We start from the raw sequence: 19,255 nt of genomic DNA on the forward strand, positions 1-19,255 counted from the left end.
CATCTGCCTGACCACATGTGTTTTCTCCAGGTTTTCTCGTTTCCTCCCACATGAAGACCCTCTTGGCTCTTCCTGATTCTTTCCAGGCCAAAAAGAATTATTTATATATTTTACATCTGTTTCATAATTGTTGTAAAATAGACAAAGTTTAACAATTATTTTAACAGTTCAATGCTTGCAATATTATTTTTTTCCATTAAACTTTTTAAAATTACAAATTGCTATCTGGACATATAAGTTTAACTTTTAATTTCACAAATGGATAGAAAGATGCTCAGCCTTTTATCATAATGCAATAAGGAGCGATACCCCTGAAGACACATTTGAACTCTTCCAATATAATTCAACCCGGCCATATAATTTCATTTCGGAGAGTATTTAAGAAAATAGCACATATCTATGTATATATCTAAAGACTCAATCCACATTCAAATCCCTTTAACACACTCACCCCTGAAATTTCATAATGAACTATTCCAACCTTTGAATTGGAAGTGTTCAAATGAGTTAACAAGAGGGTAGGCTTGTTGAGCATGCTTCTGTAACAGCCCAAGTAAACTAATGTTATCCCTTTCACCACTGTAGACGATAATGAATGCATCCAGATCAATGCATGGTAAAGTCTACTAAAGTTACATAGGGTTGAAAGGGTTAAGTCAGGAGGAGGACCAGCCTCTCTAGGAACAATTCCAGTCTTGACACTGATTACTACCAGTCACTCGGCAGTTCTATACATATAGTGGTTACAGAGACAACAACAACACAATAAAACTAGGCACATATATACAGTGTTAGCAACATTCTATATTCATAAACTAGACGACACCTCACTGTCATTGGATCAAACCGGGAAACCGCAATAAGATTTCATTACCATGGAAATCGTGTACATTTGTTTTACCTATATATTTCTTCTAGATTCTTGATGAAAGCCTTTTAAATAGTCTAAGTAACAACTAATATCTGGAAAGTTTTGCCCAGTCAAATTTTCCCCTTCGACTGTAAAATCCATTTTTATCCAATTTCAAATTCGCCCTTCGCTGTAATTATGAATTCGCCCATTACGAAGGGCAAAAAAGGCGGAAAATTAAACTGCAGCGAAAAAAATTCACAGTAACAGTTTATCTGTTAGTTATTTTAGTCTATTTATGTACGGAGGGACTCTTAACCTAAAATCCCCCGATATCTATAGCTGTGAACAGTTGGGAGAGTAACAAAGTGTATCATCAGATTTAATGCACTGCATCATCGACCGAGTTTGATTTCACAGTGACAATACTCATCAATTGCTGGATTACGACCAATAAAACAGTAGGGTTTCTCAAGATCTGTCCTCATGATCACCGCTCTGAAGTGAGATTAATCATTTATATGGACACTTGGTGATTGAAGGGAGAGAATTATGCCAAATAACAAACATATATATCCTGTGACGTACACTGTGTCAGTATGCACACATATATATACATATATATAGCCCTCTAATGGTGATACAGAAAACACCATGCTATATATATTAACTGCATTGTTCTCTATATATATGACAATCAGCTTTAATCTCCTGTACATTACCATTGTTTCAAACTTATCCACCAACTCCATCCCATCATCAGTTGGTTTGTGATTTTAAAACACATCCACCACTTTCTTCTCGAAATAGATCACCCACCTGTGATCCGACAGTCGGCCATTAAACACAGCTGGTCTAGATATTACTCACAAAAGATACTTGTCTGTGCAGATACGGAGTAATCTCCCCTGGAATTGTCCAAGGTTTAAAAGAATTGCCCAAGGTGTAATAGAATTGCCCAAAATTTAATATAATTGCCTAAGGTTTAATAGAATTGCCCAAGGTTTAATAAAATTGCCCAGGGTTTAATAGAATTGCCTAAGGTTTAATAGAATTGCCCAAGGTTTAATAGAATTGCCCAAGGTTTGAAAGAATTGCCAAAGGTTTAATAGAATTGCCCAGGGTTTAATAGAATTGCCCAAGGTTTGTCAAACTACTTTTGATAGAATATTATCCCTTCATCAAATCAGACAGTTCATAGCTCATAGCAAAGTATTGTACCAGTTGGATATTCATAGCATCGGCTCAGTCTGACAATATATGGTTAGCAGTGGAGTAATCTCCCTTGGATGGTCCCATATATCTGTCTGATGATATTGTGTTAGGTTGCAATGGAACATTCTCCCCTTGATGGCCGAGAAGTGGCATGGCGTAACCTGTGACAGAGTGCACATATTCTCTCTTGAATGGCCTCATTTTTGTGGGACAATTTTGTAGCAGAGTATTTATCCCTACTCAGTCTACCCCCACCAAGTCCGACAGATCATAGTTCTACATGTAGCAGCAGAGTACTCTCCCTTGAATGGCATAGGACTTGTCAGATGTCAGATATGGTGTAAATTTGCGAATGAGTATTCTCCCCTTCGTGGCAAAGATGTGGCGAAAAACCTGTAACGGATTGCTAGTGCATATATATAATCTCCCTTGAATGGCACCTAGTGTGTCAGATTGTTTGTATCAGAGTATTCTCCCTTCACTAAATGGATGGCCCCATTTGAAGAGTATTTGCCCTTGGATGGCCTTAGATTTGTAATGGAGTATTCCCTCATGGATGGCCCGATTTGAAGAGTATCTGTCCTTGGATGGCCCAAGATTTGTAATAGAGTATTTCCCAATGGATGGCCCCATTTGAAGAGTATTTGCCCTTGGAAGGCCCCAGATTTGTAATGAATTATTCCCTCATAGATGGCCCGATTTGAAGAGTATCTGTCCTTGGATGGCCTTAGATTTGTAATGGAGTATCCGTATTCATCCTTGGATGGCCCCAGATTTGTAATGAATTATTCCCTCATGGATGGCCCAAGATTTGTAATGGAGTATTCACCCTTGGATGGCCCCGTATTTGTAATGGAGTATTCACCCTTGGATGGCCCTGTATTTGTAATGGAGTATACACCCTTGGATTGCACTAGATTTGTAATGGAGTATTCCCCAATGGATGGCCCCAACTGAAGAGTATTTGCCCCTTGGATGGCCCCAGATTTAATTACAGCAGACTCATGACCCTGATCTCATTAGTGAATTATATTCTCTTCACAGGCTGCAAGATGTCAAAGGATTTTAGGTAAAATCAAGACCTGTAGAAATCGGGTCAGTGACATTCAGATGTACAAGCTTAAGTACACCAGACACATGGCGGGGTAAAGGTCACATGGTTACAGAGCTGGAGGTTTAAAACAATATGGTGTCGGAGTCATGTGTCTACAGACCTTGAGATTAAAAATAATATCGTGTAGGAATACAACACTTACACATATTCCCTTCCCCCAATATTTCATCGAGTCCTGTACAATTTAACTGAGAGAATACGTTTTCATATAGAACACAACAAAAATATGTTCAGGAAATTTATTAACTGTTTTGATACTTAAATATCACAGACATTAATGGAAATTGCGATGATCTTACCACAGAAAGATAGCATGTGTTTCATAATTTAACAGAAACGTACAAAATATTACCTGTTCCCACTACTGGTACATCGTTATCAGTAATCTCATGCCTACATTATTTTCAGATAATCAATGATTCAACCGATATATATTATTTGTTGTTGATAATAGTAAGTAAATACAAAGTCACATCAATTACAAATATCCACATGTTAAAATGTTAACATATTGGTATATTATCCATGATTTATAGATGTGTACATTATTTTTATGTAAAATTCGTACCTAATTATATATATTGGACACATCCCAGAAGTGTGTACTTGTATTTTTGTATTACTATTGTGTGTACATCTTTAGGTATATTTCTCTACCTGTTTATATAAGACATATAAATATAAAACACCTTCAGAAAATAGATTTATGTCAGTAATATACCAGGTGTTTATGTCACAGCTGCTTTATTTAAAATATAATCAATTATTAGCCCAGAACTGATCATACATGCTACATTTTACCTATTTATGTACAGGCCATAGGGTAATACCAGGTATGACATTTTTTGTACCTGCTATTTACATGAGAATTATATTACTGAAAATTGGTCCAGTTTTTCAAATCCATAAAATGATCCCTAGCTCCCATGGGCAGATTGGTTGAGTGTTTAACACTCCGGCCTTCCACGCAGGAGGCCGGGGTTCAATCCCCGATGTTGTCGTATGCATGGATATTCAGAGAAAGTGTTTTTCTCCTGCCCACTACTCTAACAACCCAGGTGCAGTATAAATTGGTCTTGGGTGGATGTTGCAGTATCTGTGCTGTAGCATTCAAGTGAGGTGGCACTATAAATGATACCGTTGGAAACATGGTCCCACTACAAACAGAACACATTACATCTCCAGCACACACACAGGCATACATACACACAAAGGGAGATATTAGCCAGGTGGCATAGGACTAGTAGCTAGTTAGCGCCTGATAAGGCAACTCCTGTGAATTCCTAAAAATTGTATTGATTAATGTATATGCTAAGTGTATTAATTGTTTATCTATGTACTGTAAAGTGCTTTAGAGTGGCTTATATGTTAGCTAGATATATAGGGCACTATATCAAATTGCTGTATATTATTATCCACTATTATCTCAATGGATTTTTCCCAGATCATTTTTCCATTGATGACGATATTGACATTTCTCTTCCTTTAATGTAATTTCATATATATATACAAAACGTACAGTTTCCTTCAGAATACATTCTTCAATAAAAACCTTGTTCCATAAGTTTCAAGGTGATTACTCTTATCTATTTTAGTATGGAGCTGACAAAGTCTGATATTTTTTTTATCTTTCCCTTTCATCATGATCAATTATAGATTTAACCTTTCACTGAAGTTTCATGTTGGAACGCTGCGTGTCAGGCTTACCCTTGCATTGGAACCTCCAGAAAAAGAAAACCCGACAGGTAGAAATGCAGTGCGTTAAGTATATTAAAATTCTCCGGTCATGAATCGAAATGGACATGACTTTGATCACTGCGACAAAGTCTGCAATAACAGAAAGTTGGGTTGCTTGCACTAACGTACCTGGACACCATCTAATCAGCTGTCAAGTCATGAATTTATAAAGCTACATCACGTTACTTTGAGGTAACTGTCTGACGTACACCAGGCGTTAAAGAGAAACTAGGGCCTCGATTATATAAATCATACATCATTACGTACCAGCTCAATACAAAAAACAAAACAAAAACGCTTATATTAGCATGCAGTAATCAAAATCGGCTGCCGATTGGGTGTATTAATTGTAGGATATCGGTATATATGTAGCAGAGCTGGACTAAGTTGATCGCGGCCAACCAGCTTGTAGCTTAGGGATCCCTATCCCACTGCACTGCGGTTTTTCTTAATGCAGTAACCACCCTTTAACTCATTCGCCCCTGAAATTTCAAAATGAACTATTCCATCGTTAGAATTGGAAGAGTTTAAATGTGTCTTCAGGGGTGAATGAGTTAACTTCCATTTGGATAATTCTGTGCACAGTATCAATTCGGCTAGAACACTTCCAATGGCCAGGTAGCTCAATAGAGCAAGAGTATGTGTAGGGCTTGAATCCCGATCTAGCCCAGCAGTTTTTTTTCTAGTCAGAACACTGTTGTTGATAATATTTTGTTTGTTTCATCTTTAATACTTCTTATCAAAGTCCGGCAAGGTATTGTTTTCTTTTTAGAGATGATTTATCAAAGATATCAATTTAGAAATATGTAAATCGCTAACACAGTCATAGCTTGACAAAGGGACCAGTCGGTCTGGAAAGGTTGCGACACGTTAAAAATGTTCATGTGTTTGTGCATAAGGGAAAACATTGATAACAAAAATGGAATGAGTAAACAGTGAGGTGGAAATAAACAATTAAGCCCTGCGGATTGATATGTCTCGCCCGTGCCCCGCTTTGACCATCAATGCACATATCAGAGACCAACTTAAACGCAAAAACTTAATGCTGATGGAGATGCTGACAAAGTCAATGGACCATGAAAGGTAGGCCGCATCCAGCATTTGATGCACGGGTTGAGATGTACTACCTAAGATGCATTTATGGTCCAAGTTTGGTTGGTCTAGCTTTTATACTTTCAGTGAAACTAACTTAAACGCAAACACTTAATGTTGATGCCGTCGTCGGTAAAGCAACACCTTAGTCTCGCTTTCACTTCGTGGCGGCATGACGAAAAGAAGGATGGAAGAGGACGAACAACATCAAACACTTAATTTTGTTCGTTGTGACTCATCATTATTTGATGATAAAATCATTAAATCACTGTATCTCAGATTTAGTGATGTGGATGGACAACACAGTGCTTCGCTCCGATCCTATCGGTTGTTATTTCATCATTTACACATATGATGCAGTAGAAACAGCCACACGTTTGATTATGATCGATACTCATTGCCGATAAAAGCCAGGTAAAGCTTGAATTGTTAATTAACAAAATATCCAAGGCATATATTGAAAAGGTTTCCCTGAGTTCCCTCACAAACAACTAGAGAAAACTCACTGAAAAAAGAACAAATATATTTCCTATTTATGGCTTATATTTTCAAATTTTGTTTTTTATTACTGATAGGTGAAAAGTGAAAAGTGACAAAATCAACTTAATTTCACTAAATATACTGTGAATATCGGGAAATTTTAGCTGCAGTTTAATTATAACATTTGTTGCCCTCCGTAAGAGGGTATTCATCGTAACAAGGGATATAATTAGTAAACAACATTATATATATTAATATGCATAGTAGTTAAATGTTAGGGGCGAAATGAACACTTAACAAAAAATTGATTTCATGGGCGAAGGGTGTAAGATGGATTGGGTGAAAATTTCACGGTATACACTGTACACAATATATATATATATACAATTGTATCTGCACAGGTATAACCGGTGTATGAGAAATACTGTATGTGATATTCTGTAGTGTATGTCTTTACTACCTGTATACACGTACCTCACACAGTACTGTACACCAGTATCCCAGTGTACAAAGGCCGCGAGTGTACAATGTTAATAAACCCCATACACAAAATATATCTCCTGCTGACACGGACAGGAATGCTGCATGTTTGCACCAAATTATATGTGTACTTTGATTAAAATCTTCCTCATCAAACACATAAAAGGATATCCCCGAAGATAAACACTGCCAGAGATTGTTGGTGAATGAGAATTATTTATCAACTAGAAAATGTCTGTAAGATAAATGCCCCTGCTCATGGATTGGACGGGACGGGACGGGACGGGACGGGACGGGACGGGATGGGACGGGATGGGCATGGGCAACACTATATGCCCCCCTCCCCCCATTTTATGGCGGGGGTATAATTAAATAGAGAATCTAAAAGAAAGTTGGTGACCCCCAGAATGCATCCTACACTTGATAATTCTGTGTATTGTGGTTCATGGTGTTTCTACCAATTGTTTTTGTCAGTGACCTGGGCATTAGGAGATTAAACTAATCCTCCTGTGTTTTATTTATTTATTGCAATCTCTTCCTGTTTTCATTATCAGTGACCCCAGGACTGTCTATTTACACATATAGGATTATTATTATAATCTTTCACTGTGCTTATTATTAACTCATGCACCCCTGAAATGTCATAATGGACTATTCCAACCTTTGAATTGGAAGTGTTCAAATGTGTCTTCAGGGGTGAATGAGTTGATAGTGCTGGGTATCTCTACCCATTCTCATCATAACACATGTACATATACAGTACCACCTAACTCCCTGTAGTTATATAGACAAACCAGAGATTGAGGCACAGAAATACTGTGGCCTTGACCTTCATATACAGAAATGTTGTGAAAGTCCTTTTGCTTGAGAAACAGAAATGATGTGATGTTGACCTTGAGAAGCAGAAATGATGTGATGTTGACCTTGAGATACAGAAAGGATGCAACTTTGACCTTGAGATACAGAAATACTGTGGCCTTGAGCATGACCTTGAGATACAGAAATAATAGAAATACTGTGGCCTTGACCTTGAGATACAGAAATGCTGTGAACCTGACTTTAAGATAAAGAAAACCTGTTACCTTGACCTAGAAATATTTATACATTTTATATGAGTGGTACCCAACTCACCATACAGCTATAATATATTCAACACACGGTCAGAGAAGTTTCTTTGAGAACAAATTCAACCTTTTGGAAGTTATGGACCAGAAAAGAACTGAAATGATGTGAACTTTGACCCCCTTGGTGACCTTGAACTTAGAGATCTTGACATGAGCCATGTATGCGACATATTATACCATCAATATCAGTGCAGTGTATATCTATCTACATATGTTCTGTATAACACGGAATGTTCGTGAATACTTTCCTTCGTGGTTTGAAGCCATTTAGATCTTTCTGTGGTACAAACTTTCGTGGTTATAATCCTTTATTAACAAACAGTAGACATGTATATCATTCAAATTCGTTGTATTTATTTTCATGGTTCAATAGCAACCATGAAAAGCTCTTATGTTTATACACAACGAACATTTCATGTTATACAGTATATGAAGATTTATTCCAATATACATGTACAAGCTTTTCAGAAGTTTCTGGTCAGAAGCCTTGACCTTTGACCTCTTATTGAGGACTGAATAACATTTTAGATATATATATACAAGCCTGAATATTAAGCTCAGTGAGACAATAATAGTATACATTAAAATCTAAAACAAAATTTACTCCCTCATAGGTCAAAAGTAACTACAAATTGATGGAGGGTGGCCTAATGGTGTTTACTTTGACAGCTATAATTATCATTTCTCCCTACCTCCCGTCTCCGGAAGTCTAGTTCCCAACATCTGACAGGATACGTGTGTTTTCTATAGACATCCTCATGATCATCAGTTGATAAGATAACCCACTTCTCCACACTAAACACCTATACACAACACCTATAGCTAGTATATATACCAGAATCATAACAACACACCCACAGGCCTATACTATATAGCGCAGATATTAACTTATCCACCCCTGAAGACACATTTGAACTCGTCCGATCAAAGGTTGGAATAGTTAATTATAAAATTTCAGGGGTAAATGAGTTAAGACTCTAGGTCTCAGTTTGCTGACTTAACTCATTCACCCCTGAAATTTCATAATGAACTATTCCAACCTTTGAACTGGAAGAGTTCAAATGTGTCTTATTGGGTGAATGAGTTAACTAGTTGTCCCAGTTTTGAAAACAGATCCGAGCTCTGTAATCTCAAAAGTGGGTTAAGGTCATTCAGGTCAACAAGATTGTGAGTATTTCAATCCGCAGAACAAATGTCATGATCTAAATGCCAGAATTTTATAAGTCTCTTGGTTGACTTAACAAGTTGTCAAGTGTTTTCCAAAAAAACATCTGACCACTGTGTTCTCAACCGTTTCATCCCTAAGTAACTTTAGTAGACTCTACCATGCATAGACATGGATGAGTTCATTATGGTCTACAGCAGTGAAAGGGATATATAAAGGTGGGTTAAGGTCATACACTTAATTCAATCCGCGCAAATTACAGAACAAATATCATGATCGAAACACTCAGTAGAAGATGAGCCGAGATTCTGCCAGAATGTTATTACATCTTAAAAAGACGATAAGACAAATGCAAGTTACAGATTATATATATATATACAAATGTACTTGGATTTTCTGACAACTTATCGCATATATATATCTTGGAGATGAGTACAAACACAAAATATGTCATACAGGTGTGCTTGCTAAACAACACAGACATTATGTGATAAATACATATATACATTGACCTGTACGGATGAATACATATATACATTGACCTGTACGGATGAATACTTATATACATTGACCTGTACGGATGAATACTTACAATGTATATACATTGGCTGCATGATAAATGGCTATCTGCATATCTTAGACTTGCTCTGCAGCTAACAACAGTATACCCACAAGGGACCTAATGATAACATGATGGATATGGTGGAAGACTGATATATTGTGCGTTGTATATATTTGCCTGTAGCTGATCATGACCGATCCTTTTCAAGCTTATGTTACCGTAACATTGAGTCTTCATTAGCTAATTCTCACCCTATATCCTAGAACTTATGGGGAATCATTTTTAAACCTATCTAGGACAGGCACATTCTGTTTTCAGTTGTAACAGGGAGGGAGTTAAAGTAATACTACGAGTAATAAGTATCAATACATTCTCCAGGGAGATAGCATTAATTATATTGTACAGGGAGATAGTATTAACTATATTGTACATGGAGTTGGCATTAAATATATTGTACAGGGAGATAGTATTAATTATATTGTACAGGGAGATAGTATTAATTATAGTGTACAGGGAGATAGTATTAATAATATCATAAAGAATTTTATGATAAAAGTGCTAAATTTGAACTTTAATTTAATATATCATTATATTCGTTATTTGGCATATTACAAACTTTCATTTAATCTATACCATTGTGTGACATAAATATAATTAATATCCTGGAACTATTTGTGTTAATTGTTTCTCCTGAACTTGTGTCAATTTAAATAAGTTCTATTTATGAAGCTTTTCCTTTAAAGTCGACATGTGTCATTGTTGTCAGATTAACTCATGCATTTACTTTGTCCATCGTATACCATATATCTTTCAACTTAATTAAGTTACGTAACAGGATTAACTGCATGGTCATACCAGATCGGATACTGCATTCAGTCTCAGACAAAGGACAGCTAAATTGGCCTACCTGGTCGGTATGGCCGGGGTCTGAAAGGCCAATTGCTATGAATGACAGATGTCACTCAAACTAAGTACTTAATTGCTATTGTGTAAATGTACTTAGGACATGATTATGATTTGTAACTTCAGCTAGGAGCTAGGCATCAGACTGTAATCACCCACCAACCTAGAGAAAGTTATTCTAATAAAATTATATTTGGACCATACCACATCTCCAGAACTTTTACTTTTCAAATTGTATAACAATACCCTTCATAAGTGTTGTTATAGTTATATTGTACAGGGAGTTAGTATTCATTACATTGTACAGGGAGATAGTATTAATTATAGTGTACAGGGAGATAGTAAGGGAGATAGTATTATAAGTATAGTGTACAGGGAGATAGTATTAATTATAGTGTACAGGGAGATAGTATTATAATTATAGTGTACAGGGAGTTAGTATTCATTATATTGTACAGGGAGATAGTATTAATTATAGTGTACAGGGAGTTAGTATTACTAAATACCCTCAACTGGAAGTAATTACTTATATTCTGCAGGAAGTTAGCATAAATTTACTATAGTACTTTCAAATCATATAGGGAGTTAATATTGCTAACATAAAAAAGGGAGTTCTGATTAAATACATTCTTCAAGAAATTATAGTTATTTACATTCTTCAAGGAATAATGATCATACTAATATTCTTCAAGAAATAAAAATTACTGGCTTTCAGCAAGAAGTAATAACTGCTTACATTCTACAAGAAGTTCGAGTTGATAACATTCTACAGGAAGTAATTAAGAATTACTTACAATCTACAGTAAGATGTAATCCTGTGACCTGTTACAGTGGTTGATCATGATCACCTGCTGCAGTTTGCTGTGCGTCTTCCTATGTAAATGTGTGGTATACATGTTTGTTTGTCAGAAACCTGTTTTCTATCAGCACTAAACATGTGACCTGTGCACCTCTGTTTGTTGTACTGTCACTAGTACTGGCAGACTTCCCTACATGTATATTATAGAGTAACACTGCCAGATCATCAACACACACTTCACAAAACGATTGTCACGGGGAGCCAAGTATAGTCAACTTTACAAAATTATTGTCTCTATGATCCACGTAAAGTCAACTTCACAAAACGATTGTCACGGGGAGCCAAGTATAGTCAACTTTACAAAATGATTATCTCATTTTGCCAAGAATAGTCAAATTCACAAAACAAGTGTCTCTTGGTGCCAAGTATAGTCAACTTCACAAAAGGATTGTTTCACGTTACCAAGTATAGTCAACTTCACAAAAGGATTGTTTCACGTTACCAAGCATAGTCAATTTCACAAAATGATTGTCTCAAAGTGTCAAGTATAGTCAACTTCACAAAATGATTGTTTCATGGTACCAAGTATAGTCAACTTCACAAAGCAATGGTATTGTGCTGCAAAGTATAGTCAACTTGACAAAACAATTGTCTCACAGTGCCAAGTTTAGTAAACTTCACAAAACAATTGTCTCCTTTTGTCAAGTATAGTCAACTTATAACAAAGTGATTGTCTCATTGATCATAATGCATAAAGTCAACTTTACAAAACAATGGCTTCATGCAGTCAAGTACCGGTATTGACAAATTAAAAAAATAATGATGCCCTATACATATATATATATATATGTTGTCAGGCATAGCATTACAAATAATGATGTCACATTCTGTCATGATACAGTATCTTATCTATACAAAATGAAACTGGAGATATTTATTTACTTTATGATGTTGGCAAATACATGTAATTAGTATCATCACTGTATACTGTAATAAGATATCTTATTACATTTATCAGACAGTCATGCACATGTGTTTCTCGGAACATGTGTTTACCTTAACCAGGTCATTATTATAGGATCCTAGACTGTTCACTATAAGGTCTGTGTATTGCAAGCTTTAGGGTTGTGACATTGTGATAGGTATCACTTTGGTTTGATTGTGGTGTACGTCCTATTAACAGCTATGGTCATTTAACTCATTCACCCCTAAAGACACATTTGAACTTATCCAATTCAGTGGTTGGAATAGTTTGTTATGAAATTTCAGGGGTGAATCAATGAGTTAAGGATGTGCCAGGTTTTATTGGTGGAGGAAAGCCTGCATGAGTTCCCGGAGAAAAACCACCGACCTACGGCTAGTACCTGGCGACTGCCCCACGTAGGTCTCGAACCCGTGACCCAATGGTGGAGGGCTAGTGGTAGCAGAATGTCAGATGCCTTAACCACTTGGCCTCCACGGCCCCTGAGATAGGTAGCACAATCACAGTACATGAATCACGATACGATAGGTATTGTGATATTTGTCGCAACTTATTCCCAACTTATTTTGCAAACCTGTCACCATAGTTTTCCTTGATTTGATACAAACTGTGATATGAAACAGGCTGATTTAATTTGTTTTTTTAAGTGATCATGTTCTGTAATATCCTAAATTGTAAAGCTTTTTTTTATGAAATTTTGTTTTCATAAATGTTTATTTCATTCCACTGGTCCTATTACACGTCAAATATTCCTGTTATAATATTATCAATTAAAGTTTGTATACATGCACATTCAACACCCCACTGTATATATTACTTTAAATACAAAAAGTACATAATTTTATATCAACATTTAATTATTTTAATCTCCTATCTTTTAAAACATGAAAGAAAATTTACCTGTATTAATTGTTTTTTATCATATGAATACTGTGTTATGCAGTGTCATAAAGCCATCACATAAATTATGTTTATGCAACGTTTGTAATATTACTCCAGATATGACGTCACAATCAATGTGACGTCACGTCATTGTGAACCGGACACAGTTTTCATCGGTTCAGAGGCAGCCAAGTGCAAAATATTTGTTTCAGATCACAATTATAAAGTTTACTTTAAATTATATGATAAAAAGAATCTGTCATTCGATTCCCTTCATATTAGATTCATGATACTCGCCAGAGGCTCGCAAACATGCAAAAAATCCAAAACTTGTATCGTAAATCTAATATGAAGGTAAACTGATGACAGATCCTCTATATATATATAGCATACCTCCAGGGTCATATAATTTGTAATAGCAACAATTAATACAGAGGTTGATTCATCTACCTTCAGCACTATTCGGTCCAGGCCAATATTTTTTCATGTGGACCAGATCATTTTACAAGGAAGACTTCAAATAAAAGCCAATGAATTTCCCTTTTTTCATGAACATTCAAATTTTGATAAAACACACCATCCTGAATACTGATATTGAAGTAATAGAAAAAACATAAACAGTCAACACTTTTTTTTTTGATTGGTTGAGGACAAAATGTGATTTTTGGTTTGTTTATTGTTTTAACAGCTATGGTCATTTAAGGACATGCCATTTTTAAATAATATGGTAAGGGCTGTTCCTGTTTGGGCCAGTTAATTAGCACATCATAACCCCTGTAATATATATTTATATTATCATATGTCCAGATCTACCACAAAAGGAAGTGCCACTGCTCCAGGTGAGCGATACATACCTGGGTATACAGGTGATTTACAGGTGATAAAAGTGCAGGTGAGAGTAAAGTATATACCTGTACCTAAAATGATCATTGATACCTAACCAGGAAGTGAGCACCTGCTCTAAATAACAAAGTAATGAACACACACTGTGCATGCCTGGGCTGTACTCCAGAACAACACTTATAATCATTGTACCCCAGCAATCAATCAAGCCACAGGCAAGTCTATCAAGCTCCCAAGCTCAGAGCCACACCACTATCTACTGGTGTATAATTCCTAACCATATATCTCAGATCAGGTTCTTGATGCTATTGCCTTATAATTCAATTTTTCCCAGCAGATCGATGTATTGTTCAGTTTTTGATTAAATGAGCTACAATCTCGAACACAAGTTAATTATGAATAACACCTAATTATGGCAAGTAATATTTTAACCCTTTCACCCCTACGCAACTTTAGTAGACTCTATATAGATCTACCATGCATTGATCTGGATGAGTCCATTATGGTCTACAGTGGTGAAAGGGTTAAAGCTTGATTATGATCAGTCAACTAATGTTGATAATAAAATATTAAATCTAATGTTATTTTATTTTTTATTTCTATTAATTTCAAAACAAACTTATAGGCATGCAAATAAAGTAGAAATAACAAAATTAAAGAAATTTTGAGATCATATTAATATTGAAAATATAAATTCAGTATGGACCACAAAGTTCTGGGGAGTACAATTTCATATTAATTGATTATTAGTTAAATTCGACTATCTAATATAGTTTTTGAAAGTAATATATTGAACTTTTTCACTATAGCCCTGACAAGCAAAACATATCTTCTAGCTCCTGGGGATTAAGTTAAGGGACTTCAACAAGTTTAATTTTAATAGCATCGCTAAGTTGGGTATTTTTGGAAAATAATGTCATCTTTGAATTAAATGCCACTTAATTATTCTGCCAATGAAAAGACACATTTGAACATTGCCAACAAAAACATTGGGGTTATATATATATATAATAAATGCCTTTTTATGGTCATTCAAGCACTGATCATGAGAGACAAACAATATGTTTCAACATGTGGCCCAAACACGTTATTATATAATGTCCAGCTTGATTTTATTGCTGCACATGTGTTAACAGCCTTCTCTCCTGGTCCCCACACATCACAACAAGAAACCACATACCTACACTACACTGTCTACAGTACCAGTACATACAGTTATATTACTGCAGAACACAAGTTTTGCCTGAAGATCAGAAATTTTTCATCCGTTTCCTTTTCCTCGAGTCTGGCCAAAGCCGCAAAGATAAATGACTTCTATTAGTGGAAGCTCTGGCCAATCTCCAGGTCCAAAGGGATGGTGGGAAATTTTGGACTGGTCTCCCAGAATTCTATTACATTTTTACATCAAAACAGGACCACTATGTCATACCCACGGGGTCTACAGGCTCATAGACCCCATCTGGCTTGTATAGACCCCGAGCCAAAGGTAATATAGACCCCGGCAAGGTATCCAATCAGAAAGAGTGTTACAAATTAGAAGGGTGACAAATTAATTTGTACATAGGGTGGATTAATACATTAACATACACGATAGGACGTACATACTGTGATCGTGTGTTTACCTAAGGATCGGGCAACGGTGACAAAGTGGTTAAGGCGCCTGCATGATCATGACCGCCTAAGATCAGTCAGCGATACGCCAATGGGTCACCAGTTGGAGGCCTACATATATGTGTGGGGCAGTCCCCAGGTACTGGGTGCATGCATGTCAATGGTTTTGCTCCAGGCACTCTGGTTTTCCACGCTCAACCACCAAAACCTGGCTTGTCCTTAAATGACTATATATATATATCCGGGGTCGACATTAACACTAGTCCAGGACCGGCAAATTTCATCCAGGACTAGTGAATCACCTAACCTAACTCACACACAGGTCCTCCTATAATATAATTGGTAGAATTAGTAAAAAATCTATTCAAATAGTCCTGTGGACTACCAAGCAAAAAAAAGTTAGTGTCTAACCCTGTATATATAGCTGTTAACTGGCCTGGTCCAGTACACTCTAGATCTGCCGATTGAGCTATGAATATAGCTACACCTATATATACTTATTGTAGCTACAGTATATTCACCTATAAATTATAGCTGTTTTAAGCTATATTTTCTCAGATTTCAATTTTCATAAAATTAAAGCAAAGTCGCATAAAACAATAAGGTTTATGGTAATGTTACAAAAAGCATGTCATTATTTTTTAAAAAGAATACTTATATTTAATGTCTTTTGTTATCAACCTATTGATACAATCTTCTTTTAAAGTGTCTTTGTTTCGTTCTCCATAAAAAAGAAAATCACATGAAAATGGCCAAAAGACCTTTTTCAGATAGGTCAACTAAGAGCTATATATTATAGGTCTTTACAGCTATATAGCTCAATCGGCAGAGTATACTGGACCTTGTTAATAAGATGTAAAACACAAGCAAAGCAAAGTCTACCTAATTAAAAGGGCAGAAATAAACCAACCGCATAGTGCAAATCTGTCTTCATGTGTAGAATATTGAGCCTCCCTGCACATCATTGTTTTGATGGCTAGATAGCCTGGACCATGAAAATTGTGAGCTGATCACGATCGTGACCAGGTTGTTTATATTTAACAACCAATCAGAATTCTCACCAGAAATGCTCAATATAATAAAATCTTAAAGCCTTAGTTCAATGTTTAGAGTTTTCAAACAAATTATTATACACACCTGTCTCCCTGTGGTGAACTTCCTTCAACAAAAGCTGAACTCATTCACCCCTTACTTAGACACATTTGAACTCTTCCAATTCATAGGTTGGAATAGTTCATACCGAAATTTCAGGGGTGAATGAGTTCAGGCCATAATTGTTATATATTCTCATGCATTGCTACCACATGTTCGAGCTAATTCCAGGAACACACACGTACAACGTACAATGTAAGACTCCGTATCGAATGAAAATATCAGGAACAAAGTTCAGTAGCACACACACACATCACAAAAATTCTTGTAACAATACTGTTGTCCCTGGCAAAATTGTGTCTGATTATTGACACTGATCCCATATAACTAGCCAATTGCCATATACCAAACTGTTACATAACAGTCAAACCCCCGAGGAAATGTGCAGCGATTGTGTCAACACTTAGGGTATATTAAGGTCATAATCTTTATATCTTAAGGACAATTTGTAATAAATGAACAAATAAGGTCAAGGCAAAATAGCCTTTGGCTATATGAATGTGGATCGCAATCACTATATACTGGAGACATCGCTTTGCTAGAGGCAACATTCCTTTTGTAGACTATAGAAGGTCCTGGATAATTCTGACAACTTCATTTCCTGAGCAAAGGTAGCGGGATTTTGACAGACGGGGGCTAGAAAAAGCAAGAGCCATATAGGCCATATATCTATATTGTTGTATAATCAAAACCGAAGATGGCAATAATATGACATGACCATTATTTCAGCATGGATTTACAGGAAACACCCCCCTGTGAAATACTGTTGAAGAAAACTAGAAAATGACCAATGCGTGGCCTTATGCTTATAATTACTGACAATTTAAATAAGCATTTCAGAGAAAGGTATGATACGCAAATTCCTATTTTCAAGGTTTCTGCGAATTCTTTCCTCTTTGTTCAAGACATATATATGTTCATATAATATGCATGGTATACACCACCGATTGTGACAAAATAAAGGAATTTGTACATCATATACTTGTTAACCCTTTCACCATTGTAGACCGATACGGACTCATCCAGATCAATGCATGGTAGAGTCTACTCAAGTTACATAGGGGTGAAAGGGTTAAGATGTACCATTTTTCCAATATTCCCTACCAAAACAAATAAGTTTTAATTGGTTTTGAGGAAACTACTGTTAGTTCTTCTACTGTCACTTAAAACAAGTGAACTGCTTAAAAATGTAGAAACTACAGGTACTGGTAAAATTCCAATTGTAAAACAACCTTAACTCATTCACCTCGAACACACATTTGAACTCATCCAATTCAAAAGTTGGAATAGTTCATTATGAAATTTCAGGGGTGAATGTGTTAAACCTCTGTTTACATACAATGCAATGGAAGTGATGAAATGTGTTTATATTTAGAAACCAAAAGTACATTTTATCCCTTAGTGTGGTTATCAGTTTACCTACTGCCACTAACGCCAGATTGTAAATGTGATCAAATCAGCACAGGCAATTAATGTACAATGTATTTACACCACCAGCAGCTGGCAAACAATTAAATTTGATCACGGTAAGAAAATGTGTGTCAGAATCTAAATATGTCTAAAAGTACTTACATTCACCCTTATTTGACAGAATAATCACAAACGACGACATAGTTCAATCTATTTTATCTAATGAATTGAACTTGAGGAAAAAACTTAACTGTAGGGAATTCTGCCGATTTCAAAAATCGTGGATGAGGGCAAAAGATTAACACTCTCACTTGGGATTCCAGATACTTAAAAACAGGGAAACTAAATCTGAACAGCTAAGTATACAAATAGGACCCATGTAATATGTTATATGGTCAGGCCAAATTCAAAAAGCTTGTTTATACTAATCCAACCGACCCAGTAAAATATATACTGCCCCCTATATTTTTGCATCATTTCTTTAGCCTGTTTCTTCATTAATACTGCTTTTCAACCTGGTCACTCAGATGCTTTATGGCATGCAAGAATATACAAAGCGTCTAAATGACCGGGACTCTAGATCTCGACCCTGCCACTTTCTTTGTTCAGCGCTGGAGTTTCACTCTATATCTGCCATTATGCCATGTCCAGTCCTGGTGTTACTCTCTGCCACTATCTTGTGTCTAGTCCTAGTGCCCCTTCAACTCCTTCAGCTATAAATGTCCAGTACTGGTGTTCCTCCCTGCCAATATAGCTACCTTGTGTCTAGTCCTAATGCCCCCTTCAACTCCTTCAGCTATAACTGTCCAGTCCTGGTGTTCCTCCTTGCCACTACCTTGTGTCAAGTCCTAGTG

The 19,255-nt window shown here is 36.2% G+C and overlaps 1 protein-coding gene across 5 annotated transcripts in view; it reads right to left on the reverse strand.

Moving 5' to 3' along the window:
- LOC110454514 (solute carrier organic anion transporter family member 5A1-like) overlaps positions 1–19,255 on the reverse strand; it is a 55,982-nt gene that overhangs the window by 26,576 nt on the left and 10,151 nt on the right. Inside the window, exon 1 of one of the 5 annotated variants that reach the window (XM_021504051.1) lies at positions 16,977–17,053. The exons of 2 other annotated variants lie outside the window; for them this stretch is intronic. The gene's annotated coding sequence lies outside the window, so the exon portion shown is untranslated. Of the gene's footprint in view, positions 1–8,784; positions 8,870–11,516; positions 11,597–16,976; positions 17,054–19,255 lie in introns of those variants that run through there. 2 more of the 5 variants (XM_021504052.1, XM_021504050.1) reach the window with 2 other exon arrangements.

Source organism: Mizuhopecten yessoensis, unplaced genomic scaffold (assembly GCF_002113885.1).
Source record: "Mizuhopecten yessoensis strain PY_sf001 unplaced genomic scaffold, ASM211388v2 scaffold7903, whole genome shotgun sequence".
Taxonomy (NCBI): Eukaryota; Metazoa; Mollusca; class Bivalvia; order Pectinida; family Pectinidae; genus Mizuhopecten; species Mizuhopecten yessoensis.